Here is a 15,247-nt window from a genome sequence, read left to right on the forward strand (position 1 = left end):
TTCTAGTCCTCTTAAAAGTATCTCAGATTGTCTCTATAACTTTTCATCCACTCCAAGATATTTAAAAAATCAATTCCATTCTAGAATGACATAAGTTCACCAACATTCACATAGTTCTTCTCTTTGTCTTATGCTTAATAGTATACAGAAACCATATTGTGGGTCTAGTTCTTTCAGTTCTTCTCCCTTTCTTTTTTTTAAATTTTTTAATGTTTATTTATTTTTGAAAGACAGAGTGTGATGAGGGAAGGTGCAGAAAGAGAAGGAGACACAGAATTTGAAGCGGGCTCCAGGCTCTGAGCTGTCAGCACAGAGCCCGACATTGAGCTCAAACCCACAAACTGTGAGATAATGACCTGAGCCGAAATCGGACACTTAACTGACTGAGTCACCCAAGTGCCCCTCTTCTCCCTTTCTAATTCTGTCCCATCCCTTTCTGTGTTCCTTTTCTCCTTCTATGTTGGGGTCTGGGAAGAGACGTATGAGAAAGGCCAAGTGTCCATACCTGTGTTCCCAGGCTGGCTCTCTTACATGGAATGCAAGTATGAACTTTTAAAGAGTTCTACCCAGGTTCCTACTCTAGGGTACCTCTCATATTGTCTTGTTGCTGTGGTTCTCTTGTTCATAATATTAGTAAGACAACTCAAGCTCGGATCCCCTCCTGGCAGTTTCTATCAAGGAAAGACAGACTGCCCCAGTAGATAACCCCTACTGCTGTCCTCCAATTCAATTTTTTTTAAACAAGTACGCACTGAAGGCAGATCCCGATCCTTTTCCCCAAGGGAAAATTAGATGCATTCCCCACTTTTTTATCATCTCCTGGCTTATGTTGGCTGAAAGAATGGAATCACCATCTTTTTTGTTTTGCCCTTCAGGCAAGAGCTGGCAATAGCTCTCCATCCACTGTGGCTGGAGCCCCTTGCATAGCCTAATAGAATGTGCCTCATGTGCTCTGTGATGGCTCTGACTGAAACGAATAATAATCACAATCTCAACAACTCTATTCTATAAATATTTTAAGGCAAAAATGGGATTTACTCATATCATCTTATGAAATTTCCATATCCAGATGTTCCTGGAGAGAAAGAAAACTTAAATAGGATAACTTGAATGAAAATATCAGCTCTGACATGTATAAGCTCATTTGTAAAGTGGGCACACACATGCCTACTTCATGAAGTTGACATGAAGATTCAGTGAGATAAAGGAATCACCCACACAGGTCATATTCGGTAAATATTCATTCAACACCCACATACATCATGCCCACTCACATGATGCCAAGTGCTAAGTGCTTCCTATAAAATAAAGTGTTCTATAAATACAAGTTAATTTCATTCTTAATCTGATAATAGGAGAAATATCTTGCAGTAATGAAAGCATTTGTCTTTGTATAGAATGAGGAAGACCAGACTGGAGGAAGCCTAACGATTCTTGTCCTTCACTTGATTCTCTTACTCTAAAATGTCAGCATCATCATAAATATCTGGCTTATACTCTCTGGTAATGAAATTTAATGTTAATGTTAATGTGTTAATATTTTAACACAATATGTTTTAAAACACTAAAATTGTTGGAACTTATTTTTGTATATGAGAGCAACAAAAGTAAAGGAAGAGTATCAAAACAACCCGATACAGACTGTTATTTTTTTCATGTTTATTTATTTTGAGAGAGAGAGAGAGAGAAAATGGGAAGGGGCAAAGAGAGAGAGAGGATCTGAAGTGGGCTCTGCACTGAGAGCAGAAACCCTGATGCAGGGCTCAAGCCCACAAACTGCGAGATTGTGACCTGAGCTGAAGTTGGACACTTCACCACCTGAGCCACCCATGCACCCTTAGACTGTTCTTAAATGCTGCTATTAATAAGTGACAATATGGGAATTACAGTGTGTATCCATTTACTTAAAAATTTTTAAAGTAAATTGCAAATGGTAAATATTTAATATTTGAATAAATATTCAAGAAACTTTGGTTAAGGAAAGAATCTTGTACACAGCATTATAAGGCTTAGGATTTAGATCTATTTTTGCCATTAACTGGCTATTGACCTTTAATAATTTAACTCATTGAGGTCTTATTTATAGTTCTATTCAATTAATATATTTTATGAAATATTAATTTATAAACAATATTTTAATATTTCTAAAATTACTAATTCAATACAGGTAAGAAATGTGTTAAACTCAGTGCTGCTGTGGGGAGAGAATGGGATAAAGAAGGGCGGGTCCTGTCCTCAGTGAGTTAGAAGGAGTGAAATGTCAGTGCCAGGAAGAAATAAACTCTGTAACTGAGATTAATAAAGTACTTAGTGAAACTGCCAGAAGGAGCATTTTTTTTTCCTCCTTGAGGATGGAAATGACATTGCAGAGTGGATAGCTTTTATAGATCAATATTCTAGCTGAAAATTGTCTTACAGAAAAACCTTGCATTTGAAATTTTTTTTCAAAACTATTTGCATCTTTTTTGGGGGGGATGAAAAGAAAATATTGACTTGAAAAATTTTGATATCTGATAATAATATTTGTTTTTCTTTTAATAGATTTTGACTTAATGCCCGATACGTGCATTAGTTCATTAAAATAGTTCTTTAGAGTGAACACCAAAATGGGGGCTTCTGCTTTTCTTATTCAGTATTTCATCAAGGATCCTAGCTCTGCATTTTAAACAGAGGAAAAGACACAGTTTGTGCAGAGTCGCCTGAGAACCCCTACTTGATGAGCTTGGTGGTATGCCAAAACCTGCAACAATAATAATTAAAACTTAAAATAATCTCCCTCTCTCTCTCTCTCTCTCTCTCTCTCTCTCTCTCTCTCTCTCTTTCGAGAGAAATTGCGTGAGCTGGGGACTAGCAGAGGGAGAGGGAGAGAATCCCAGGCAGGTTCCACGCTGCCAACACAGAGCCTGATGTGGGGCCCAAACCCAAACCCCATGACCTGAGCCAAAAATCAAGAATCAGACGCTTAACCAACTGAGCCACCCAGGCACCCTGCAATAATAATAATTTTTTAATGGGGCGCTTGGGTGGCTCAGTCAGATAAGCATCCGACTTCAGCTCAGGTCATGTTCTCACAGTCTGTGAGTTCGAGCCCCGTGTCAGGCTCTGCGCTGATAGCTTGGAGCCTGGGACCTGTTTCAGATTCTGCACCTCCCTGTCTCTCTGCTTCTCCCTAGTTCACACTCTGTCTGTCTGTCTCTCTGAAAAATAAACAAACATTAAAACTTTAAAAGAATAATACATATATTTTTAAATGCTCAAATGTTACTGTACCACCATGGTAAGACTCTAAATTCAAATTATAACCACAGGCATCAAGGGGTTCTATAGTTAAATATGTGCTGAAATTTCAATCTTAGGAAAATGTCAAATTCCAGAAGGGAAGATGATTTTTTCTTTACCAGAAGTATAATTACAATACAATATTATATTAGCTTCAGGTGTACAACATATTGGTTTGATAGTTCTAAACATTACTCAGTGCCCAATGTGATTAGTCATCATTTGTCACCATATAACGTTATTACAGTATTATTGACAATATTCCCTTTGCTGCATCTTTTTTCATCTCTGTGACTTGTTTATTTTCTAACTGAAAATTTGTATTTCATAATTCCCTCTCTATTTTTCCTATCCCCTCTCCCAGATTATCCTTTAACTCTGAGAATTCTTCAAGGTCCCATGTAAGTGGGAAGTATATGATGTGATTGTATGATACACATATTTCTAAATTACTTTTTAGAGTTGCTACTCAACTTTGTTATGTTATTACCAGGGTTTCTAAAATCAGGGATCTATTTATTCCATATCTGGACTTACATTACAGTTGTACCAGAACAGCTACCTACTTAAAAGAAATATGTGAAGTACCCTGTATGAAGTGAAACATAATATCTAATTTAATTTTGAGTAAGTGCATTTTTCATACATTGTTTCTTGATTAAAACAAAGACACACTTACCTGATCATTAAATTTCAAGGTCTTGAAAAGCCCTGATAGGAAGTTTCTTCTTTGGTATGTACAGTATTTGGGCAAAAGTGGTGGTGGTGGCGGCGGAGGCGGTGTGTGTGTTGGAGGGGGAGGGGGAGTTCCCTCCCCTGCCCCGTGGGCAAGAACACCTATTGCCAGCTCACCTCATCTCCCTCTCCTGCTCTCTAGAAAGAAGAGCGCAGTTCTCCTGAGTGAAGCTGTCACAGAGACACCAACTGCATTCCCCCCGAGGGATGTGCAGGTAGATGGAGTGTGACATGCTGGGAACATGACATGGAAGAGGCTCCGGTGGAGGGGAGAGAGATGGTCTAGGCAACTAGATCATAGAGCGAAGGGAGTCTTTTGCGCTAATGATGTCAGAGGTATCTGGGCATTTCAAGGTGTTACAGAAAGAGACAGGATTATAATTAGCATAATCTTGAACCATGTCCTGGATTGCTTAATGTTTTCAAAATGAGCTACTCATGATTAGAGTTTGTGTTTAGGGCATGTTGTACTCAATCACATGGAGCATGGCTACAGGTTACATATGTAAGACACACTTCCTTATATAAAGGAAGAAAAGTCCTTCAAGATGCTTGGCATACAGTAGATATTCTATAAATATTAGCAGTTATAAAGAATTTTCTTCAAGAAGACAGGCTTAAAGATTGCAGGATAATTTCAGAAAGAATTTCTTTGAAAAGAATTATTTCATGTCCATTACAACACTACAAATTCTGTGTATTTTCCCTTCCTTCCTTCCTTCCTTCCTTCCTTCCTTCCTTTTTCTTTCTTCCTTTCAGAAAAAGAAAGAGAACACTTAGAGGATGGGCAGAGGGAGAGAGAGAGCAGGGTGGGGTGGGGGACAGAGAATCCCAAGCAGATTCCATGCCTACCTTGGAGCCCGACGCAGGGCTCAGTCTCACACTGGTGAGATCATGACCTGAGCTAAAATTAAGTCAGATGCTGAAATGACTGAACCACCCAGGTGTCCCTGTATTTTCTAATCTGCTTAATTTCTTATTATTTCAAGTAGTATTCTGCACAATAATATCTAGCACATGAAATAATTTGGGCAACCTCATGGAATTTCTTAATTTACAGTTTGGCCTAAAGCAAACTCTTATGTATATTAACATTCTTTAAAAAAAAAACATAATTATTAACTATTAATTTCTCCAGAATGTATTCCCTTCCTGTGAAATCATAAATTATTAAAATTATAAAAACAACTGCAGATGTAGCATATTAATAAAATCCAGTGTTACAGAAAGTGTGGGGGAAATTTGCACATTGTTGGGAATATTAATAGGAGGGTATGAACAATATATACCAAAAGCTTTAAACTAGTACAAATCCTTTGGCATGACCAATTAAGTTCTAGAAATTTATCCTAAGGTAATAATTAAGCATGAACTTAGAGATTCAGCTACAAGATGTTTTGTATTTATTACTTATTTAAAAATTATGACAAGAAACAAGTAAAGAATAATAAATAAGACAAAATTTATCTACAACACAATACAATAGAATTCAGCCACTAAAAAGTATAGTATACGTAGCTTTGGTATTTTTAGCATGTAAATAACACATGAATAAATGTTTAAATGGTAACTAGAATAAAAAGTTAAAGACTCAAATTGCTATTTTCAGTAATGGTGTTCTAGGAAATTATGAATAACCAACTAGGGACATCTATGAAGCTAACAAAAAATTTTCTTAAACATCTTCAAAGTATGAAAACCTTCACAAAATGGTAAGAATTTATGGAACCAGTTTCTAATGTAGCTCCTAATATAGAAAGCCAAAGGACAGTGAAATAAAAATCTCAGTGTGCTGGCAGAAGACAAATTTCCAACCTTGCGTTCCATACTGAGAAAAGCATTTTCCACAATGGAGGCAAGGGAAAAACCCCCACAAAAAACAGAAAATTTCAAGAGGAATTATAAAAATCTGATTTGGGCAGAAGGAAATCAGAAATCTAAGAATAAGAAAGAACGCAGCAATGATGATAAGTATGTTGACATATATAAATGAACATTAACTGTATGTAAAAATAATGATGATCTGAAGTTTCTTAAAAGAAGAACTAAAATAAGTAAAGAATCACAATTAGTTGAGAGGGGAATACAAAGGAACTGTTGTTTGGAATTTGTCCAAGAATAGGGTCAAAGTACTGATTAACATTAAACTTTCTAAGTTAGGAATACATGTAGGAATTCCTGGACTGTAAATTAAAAGAAGAGGAACTGCATATATAACTTTCAAAAAGAGAACAAAGTTAAAACATTAAAAATGTATTTAAACAGAAGGAAAAAAGATGAGAACAGGAAATAGAAACGTGTGATAAATGGGTTAGCCGACTTAAAGCCACATGATGTACTCTACATTCAAAGCAAGAGGACCAGATGCTCTAGTTAAAAGACAAATGTTGTCTAGTTGTATAGTAAAAAAAAATTACAAATATGAGGTTAAATCATATGAAATTGCTAATGGTTGATAATTTTCTGACCATAGGCATTGGAATTTCATTTGATTCAAGCTAAAATATTCTTTAGAGGGGCGACTGAGTGGCTCAGTCAGTTACGTGTCTGACTGACTCAGGTCATGATCTCATGGTTCATGGGTTCGAGCCCCGCATCGGGCTCTGTGCTGACAGCTAGCTCAGAGCCTGGAGCCTGCTTCGGATTCTGTGTCTCTCTTTCTGCCTCTCCCTGTTCATGCTCTGCCTCTCCCTTTCTTTTAAAAATGAATAAACATTAAAAGAAAACCTTAAAAAGTAAATAAAATGTTATTTGGAAGAGACACATCTAAACTGTTAGGATAGAGAAACATTTAAGTTAAAAGAATGGAAAAGATAGCTGTGCAAACTAAACTAACTAAAATAAAGCTGATTTATCTAGATTCATAGACAAAATAGAATGAAAACCAGAAAACATCGTCAGAGAGAAGGGAATCAGTAATGATCAAATTTCATTTCAGTGAGATATCACAATTTATAATTTGTCAGCACCTAATTATAGTAGCCTCAAAATATGGAAAACACAATGGACAAAAATACAAAGTTAACAAATCCAAATCAGAATAGGGTAGTTTAGCATGAGTTCCTCAGTGACTGAAAAGACAAGCAAAGAAAAAATCAGTAAAGAAATCTTATGTTTAAATGTTCTGATCTGAGCAACATAATTAGCAACAAATTAAGGGATGTCTCCAGAACATTGTATGCAACAACTGCTATGTAAGCCCTTGAGGTACAAACCAAAGGAAGAGATCGTGAACTTGAAACAGGTCAATAGGCATCAATAAGAATTTAAGAAACAAAGACAACATTAAAGAAAAAAGAGAAACCAAATTGCTGACACATAATAATACACTATTAGAATATAGAATATACTATAAATGTAAGATACATAATCATATATTAATAGAAAAAAGCTCCAGAAAGATATTTGCCAAAGGGTTAACACATAATAGGTAACAATTATTCTCTTTTTCTTTTATTTTTCTATATTGTCAAATATTCACTAAATATTTGTTGAATAATCTTTGTAAATAAAAAGCTTATTTTTCATTTACCAAAAACAAAATAAAGAACGAATCATTCTAATATTTAAATGAGGCACTATCTTTCCAAGTATGAGGCAGAGATAAGCTATATGAGAGTCAGCTCGGTTTTCTATTTTCAGGTTATCAAAGCTTCATGCCAGAACTATAATCAGAATATTTTGGGGTTGTGCCTGAGAATCTGAAGGTTAATATTTTGACATTCAAGTTAGAGAACGATGGAAATAGAAGAAAAGTGACAATGGTTAAATATAGGAAAGCTGGCAATAATCTCAATGATTGATTGTTATAATAAATGCCACATAGATCTCCTTCACTTTAATCCACTGATACGGCAAGATGAGTCAATTGTGAATATAAAATCTATGATTTTGTTCTCATATTCTCAGAGGTTGGTTCTGTGATTTCAGAAATAGAAGGCCATAATGGAGTGAATTTTGACATCCCCAAATAGTGGTGATGTGTTTAGCTTTAACTTACATACTTCTGAAACCAAGGGGTTATTTTGTTATTACTTCAAGCATACAGGGCTAGACATTTGCATGATCAAATCCTTAACTGTAATTAATTTAGATATACACTTGCGCATTCCTTCATATGCCTAGCTAAAGACTAAATATTATGACTTGCAATATATATTTTGAGTGGCTTGGAGGGGATGGTATTTTTAACAGATGCTCTAAATAATAGGCACTAAAAATATCATTTCCAGTTTCTAAAAACAAAGTAAAGCTCAGTAGTTTGATAGATGTCTATGAAGTATTACTAAGATTTCCTTACACCACATACTAAGCAAACTTAGCCAAAGTCCAAACGGGTAATATCTTTTATTTTGCCAGAAAGGTTTATAATTCAGGCGAATAGAGGCAGATAGGTTCAAGCACAGGAGATTGCACCATGCACAATGCAGCTTAGCAGAAGCAGTGTGACATTGTGCTTAGCAACATCAGTTCTGGGAATGCAAACTGATGCAGCCACTGTGGAAAACAGTATGGCGGTTGATCAAAAAAATTAAAAATAGAATCAGCATATGATACCACTACTGGGTATACCCAAAGAAAAGGGAAAAAGTCAATTGAGAAGATATATGCATCCCTTGCAGCATTATTTACAAGAGCCAAGATAGGGAAGCAACTCAAGTGTCCATCTATAAGTGAATGGATAAAAAAGAGGTAGTGTCTATATATACAGTGGGATACATGGATTATTACCAATATCACTAAATTGTAGCACATCTGTAGTAGCCAAGCTCCACTAGAGAAACAGCCAATAGGAACCTACACAGACTAGTTATATGTAAATATAGATACAGATGCAGACACAGACATAGATGTGGTGTATCTATACTGTATACAGATGCGTGTGTGTATGCGTTTATGGGTGATGGAGAGATTGCAGGAATTGGATCACTCAGTTATGGAGGCTGAGAAGTCCCATAATCTGCCATCTGCAAGCTGGAGTAACAGGAAAGCCAGTGGTGTCATTCAGTGATGTCCTAGGGCAGAGGACGATGATGGCCAGCTCAAGCAAACCATGCCCTTGTGTTCTATTCAGGTCCACAGTAGATAGGATGATGTCCACCTACCCTGGTGAGAGTGATCTTCTGTACTCAGTCAATGGATTCTAATGCTAATCTCTTTTGGAGACACCCTCACAGACACACCCAGAAATAATGTTTATCCACTATTTGGGTGTCCCTTAGCCTAGTCAATAAACACATAAAATTAACAATCACAGCGTCACCTTCCCATTTTCCTTTTAATGAAATTGATTTCTATCTGTACTTGTTTTTCTTACATATCTGTCTTAAAAGCTTATTTCTTAGAACTCTTCATCAAGAGTGTTTTATACATGTTAGAAGAAATATTTTGATATGCGGCTTGGGGTGAGGGCACGGCACCTGCACAGGGCATTTCTGAGAACAAGGCTTGTCTTTCCTTAGAGTTCTATTCCGATGTCAATCACTTTAACTCTCCTCTGTTAGTTTCTTTAGCCATATTTGCTCCATCCTTCTCGTTTTGTAAGCCTCCCCTCCACATCTCCTCTCATGGCATCTGACTCTACTAGTGAATTAAAATTTGGCTTTCTTTTGGTGTCTTTAAATTTCACTTTCATACTCATTACCAAATTTGACAAACTTTCTTGGATCCTGCTCCTTTTAGAAGAACTAGAAGTAGTCTAAATTTTAAATAATTCCCCTGATACATGGAGTGTATAAAATATATATACTGATGTATACATCTACATATACAGATGGTCCCCAACTTACAGTGTCTCAACTTAATGAGTTTTTGACTTTATGATGGTGAAAAAGTGATATACATTCAGTTGAAACATACTTCAGATTTTGAATTTTGATCTTCTCCTTGGCAGTGTGATAATCTGTTGTGACACTGGGCAGGGGCCATGAGCCACAGCTCCCAACCAGCCATGCAACCATGAGAGTGAACTATGATCCACTTACAACCCATACATTCTGTACCCACACAGCCGTTCTATTTTTCACTTTCAATACAGTATTAGTAAATCACAGGAAATATTCAACACTCTATTATAAAATAGGCTTTGTGGTAGTTGATTTTTTGCCCCAACTACAAGCTGATGAGCGTTTATCTGAATGTAGCCCCATTATTAGTCAAAAAAGATATGTGTTTAATCCCATACATGCACACACTATACGTATAACCTCACCTGACTTTATAGTCATGAGTAAGATAGGTAAATTTAAGAATACTCTATAAAACTGAGACATTGTTCTGAACACCCTCATAGAACCCTTTGATCAGGGGGGCTTGGACTATAGCAACCCATGGGGAAAATGACATGTCATCAAAACAACAACAATAACAACAGTCTATGAAAACATTTTTTTGTTCCAATTCTTTTTCCTTACCATGCTTCACTGTATAAAGTTTAGTAGCTTATGTTAAAGTTGATTCAGCTGATTGACCATGAGAGAGTGAAACAAATCGATCAGGATATTTTTCCCCACCGAGAGTGACAAGAGATGGCATCACTAGACAGGGACACTTCAAAGACCCATGTGGTTGATGAATTAATGGAGAAACAGTAATTACTACCTCGATCAAAATATGGTTAGTTATTGTCCAGCCCATTCATGCAAGTCATGACACTTGTCACTACCAATTACTGCCAATTGCAAAGGAATAACAAGGTTTTATTAATGTTAGCATCTCCTAATCAGTGGGACATATTACAAATATTAACATCAAAAATATCACTTCAGGAATTCAAAATGCTCCTCTGTTCTGGTTCTCTGCAGGCTCCAGGCCATTCTGGGAAGGACATGAGACACAAGGTATAAGGCCACAGAGAGGAGCCACAAACTATCAAGGAGATGTAAATGTGGAAGTAAGAAGTTAACAAAACACTTCATTCTCCCTATGACCAACCTTAGCCAAGAGTGTGCAAATACCGTCGTTCTTGGGAAGAATTAGGCCCTCTCAGTGCTTCTGTCAAGAAAACATATCCCCAACTCAAATTACCAAGGCTTCACTCACCATAGCAGGATCTTAGGGAGCTGTGGGGCATCCCCCTTGGGAGATTACGTCCTTGATATCAAGGTCTTTCCTGCTGGTTCCTTGATCATACCTCTTCCTGTAACACAGTGTCTACTAAATGGTTCACTCATGGTTTCTTCAAATGTGCTCTAAGCGTTCCTAAAAATTGAAAGAGTCTAGGGTTGTTAAGCAGACTGGTTTATGACATTAATTGCTCATTGTACATTTACATGTGTCTCAAAAGTGCCCCCTTTGCCTCTGATGACCTTTGGACACATTTCCCAATCCTGCTCATTATGACTTACTGCTCACCATTTTAATCCTTTACTGTGGATGTGCGGGTCATGGCCCTGCAGATCCTGGGACAAGGATTTGGATATCAGTGTCCCTTTTCTTAAGAGCAAGAATCAGCAGAATCTACTCTATACATAACCCTACTCTAAAGACTCCAGTCTGGGCAAAACTATGGGTTCTAATCACACCGTTAATCTAACTAACCTAGATTCTCATGATATTTTCTTTATTTGACTCAGATATATTACTATGTACAAGAACCTCCTTCCATACTCAATGGATTTTATTCCTCTTTCTATCCCTGAAGATTACTACATACTCATTCATTTCTAGATGAACCTTCTTTTCTTTTCTTGACCTCATAGCTTGGAGAAGCAGTATCATACTGAGACAGGGATTCAGATACCTTTTTCTCAGTAGTAGGTCTCATATGCTAATAGGTTGTATCATAAAGCCTTATGATGAGGAAAGATGCAGGAGATGAAGCTGTAAACTTCAGTGGAGATTTTGCTCTGTAGCACCTTGCCTATTTAAATTGACAAACTCATCCTTTTTTACTTATAGTACTCTGTCTCACCTCTAGATGACCTACTTTGACCTTGGCTAGTAACCCTTTTCTTTTATTTGTTCCTGACTCTGGCAGTCAGGCTGCCTCTTGAGTTCCTCGTTTCTAGACCACAAATAGTAACTTGTTTTGTATTGGTTTTTTTATCCCATAGTTAAACATTTTTTAAGATTCCGATTGATTTGGGTTCAAATTCACTTTATACTTTTTACTAGCTCAGGGACGTGGATAACCTAACCCTTATGATCTTTAATTCTCTCATGTGTAAAATAAGGGTGGCAATGGGTAAGTTTCATAGTTTTTGAGGCATTAGCAGAAATTCAATATATGGCAGACATTTACATTATTGTATTCATTTGTATTATGATACTCTGCATCTCCATTTACTATCTGTCTCCAGAAACAGTATTCAATTCTCTTTGGCTCTCTGTTTTTTCCTTCTCTCACTATTTGTTCCTTACTTACCTCCAGCAACTTTAAGTTAAAACGAACAGTTTTGGGTTCCCGTATTGGGAATTCTGTCCTCAAACACCTTGACCTCTCTGTGAGAGCTCACTCACAGTCATCTAGCTGGGAGTGATTTGTTTCCCATTTCCCGGTACAGTCCTGGTAAGTTCCTTTTGTATTGGCATGTTATTAACATACCTTTTTTTGAGTTCCTGTACTCAATTTCCAAAGAGAGGAATGGGTGCTTCGACACACATTCAAGCATTGCTTTGACACCAATCAGATGTCCTACAGTTTAATTCGGTTCTGACACTACCTACCCAGAGATGGCATCGGATTCCACAGGTTGAAGGCTTAGTCATACAAGACTGCCTCACCCTTTAGACACTGGTCACAAATGCCTGTTGTCATCTGTGCTTCTGACCAACTGACTATGAATCAGAGGTTCCCACAACCCCCTCCTCAGATTTGATTAATCTGTCAGAGTAGTTCACACAATTCAGATAAACTTTTTACTTATCAGATCATCAGTTTATTATAAAAGGATGTAACTCGGGAACAGCAAGATGGGAGAGGTGGATATTGTCAGGCAGGTGGGAAGGGGCCCAAACTGCTGCTCTCCCCAGGCACACCACTTGCCCCACACGTCCACATGTCCAACCCAGAAGCTCTCCAAACTCCATCTTTTTGGGTTTTTATAGAGACTTTACTACAGAGGCAAGATTGATGAATTCATTGGCTATTGGTGGTTAATTCAACCCCCAGCCACTGTCTTCCCTCCCTGGACGGTGGGAGGAGTGAGTGAAAGTTCCACCCTCTAATCACAAGGTCGGTCAGCACACTGGCAGCCAGCCCCCATCTTTAAGTCCTTTCCCATAGTCACCTCATTAGCAACAAAAGACACCTTAATTATTCTTCATCCAAGAACATTCTGAGGGTTTTAGGAACTTTGTGTATGAAATGGGGACAAAGACCAAATACATATTTCTTACAAACAATAATCACAATATTCCAGTATCCCTCTTATTGTCAAAATAGTTTAAAATATATGATCATCCAACTCTGCCCAGACCATGCCTCACTTTTGAGCTCTTTTTTTTAATACTTCCCTGACTGAAGCATGCCATTCTGATAAACACATTCTGCTCTCTCTTTGATTCATGCTTGTTTGTGTGACCTATATAGCCATCCTTGAGTCTTGCTAAATCAGATGTGGGTTCTAGTCCTATGTTGTCACACTCACTATCCCTGAGACCTAAGGAAACAATGTCTTAAGCTTTGATTTCTGGATCTCTTTAAAATAAAGTAATGATAATGTTGCCTTGTTTCTCACAGGGTTGTTATGAAGCTAAAGCTAAATATGTGTGAAAGAATTTGATAACTGGTAAAACGTACAAATACAAGGATGATTCTGGTGGGCTGCTGCCCAGATGTTCTTGGATTTCTACTAAAAAAGGCAGCGTTACACACTAAGGAAACACTTAATGTTTGTTGATACATGATTCTGTTACTAAGGTGTGCAATAAAAACTTGAAGCTTAGGTAAATACTTCTGGTTGTTCTTTTTTGTGTGTGACCTTCAGCCATTTTCATCCTAGAAAAAAATCTCCTTTCATATAAGGAACTATTTCTGTTGGTAGAATTATGAGGAATGAAGAAAAAAAGATGGGAATTTATAAAAAGGGGAAAGCTGAGAATGAATAAGTATCCAGACATGGTGATACTATGATCCTCTTCAATTGCATTGTTTAACTGAGCAATGTCTTTGGAAAATGACAGGCTGATGGGGGTTCACACCTGATGGGAGTTGTGTCAGGGATCATAATCTTGTGCAAATGTGTGTAGTTTTATCCCCCCACTTCTCTCACAGGGCTTAAATATTAAATTATGCTGAAGCCATGGTATTGCAGGACTGGATTGAACCTCTGTCACTTTATTCCATTTTCCTTCACTGAAAATCTGGGGCATAGCTCATGCCTCCATTAGTGCCTGATGGAAGAGATGAAAATCCCTGGGCTTCCTTTGAAAAATGCCATGGTTAATGTTCTACTACAGATGTCTGCCTTGAGTCAAAAATGGAGCTGAGGTAGAATTATATGTGGACTAGTGGTGAGCATTGCTCTTATAAGATAAGGAGTCATTTCACATCATTCTTATTTTACTTTAATGCTTGGGGTCTTTTTAGCCAAGCACTAGCATTTGCCTCTGAAGAAGCAGTGGTAAAAATGCAAATAAATGCCCCCCAAATATAATGTTTTGACCTCCAGGAAATTCATCTAAGTGTAGAAAATTGTATTCAGAATCAAACATTTCCTTAAGCATCCAGATTATCGTAATGTTTTGTGAAATTTCAAACTTATTTTTACTTTGAAATGGGCTATGCAGTAGTATTTCTTCAATATACGTTTAGTGTAGCATATGATTTAGACATTTTATTTATTTTAATTATTAAAAAATTTTTTACGTTTATTCATTTTTGAGAGAAAGAGAGAGACAGAACATGAGTGGAGGAGGAGCAGGCTCCAGGCTCTGAACTGTCAGCACAGAGCCCAACACTGGGCTCAAACCCAGGAACAGAGATCATGACCTGAGCTAGAGTTGGAGGCTTAACCGACTGAGCCACTCAGGTGCTCCAGAAATAATTTATTTTAAAACAGCAAGAATCTGTTGAACAACTGGCAATGAAATCATTGGTGAGTTTCTTAACCACAGCACAATTACTTTAAGAAATTCAGTGAAAAAAAATCAATAAAATATGATGTGATTTTTCTATATCTTTATTATTCTTTTTTTTTTCAGACCCTTTTGATGTTGCTTACTGCCTTTAAGACATTGGGAAAACTAGTTTATCCACATCTTAGTTTGCTCATCTGTTAAATGGGATGGT

At 37.1% G+C, this 15,247-nt stretch overlaps 1 long non-coding RNA gene across 1 annotated transcript; it reads left to right on the forward strand.

The window, feature by feature from the left end:
• Positions 1-3,989: 3,989 nt before the first annotated feature.
• Positions 3,990-13,907, forward strand: LOC115305452. The gene is made up of 4 exons (XR_003914789.1): positions 3,990-4,012; positions 4,157-4,229; positions 10,818-10,906; positions 13,697-13,907. It is a non-coding gene; the product is annotated as an uncharacterized LOC115305452 (long non-coding RNA).
• The last annotated feature ends 1,340 nt before the right edge of the window (positions 13,908-15,247 follow it).

The sequence above is a fragment of the Suricata suricatta genome, chromosome 2 (assembly GCF_006229205.1).
Source record: "Suricata suricatta isolate VVHF042 chromosome 2, meerkat_22Aug2017_6uvM2_HiC, whole genome shotgun sequence".
NCBI lineage: Eukaryota > Metazoa > Chordata > Mammalia > Carnivora > Herpestidae > Suricata > Suricata suricatta.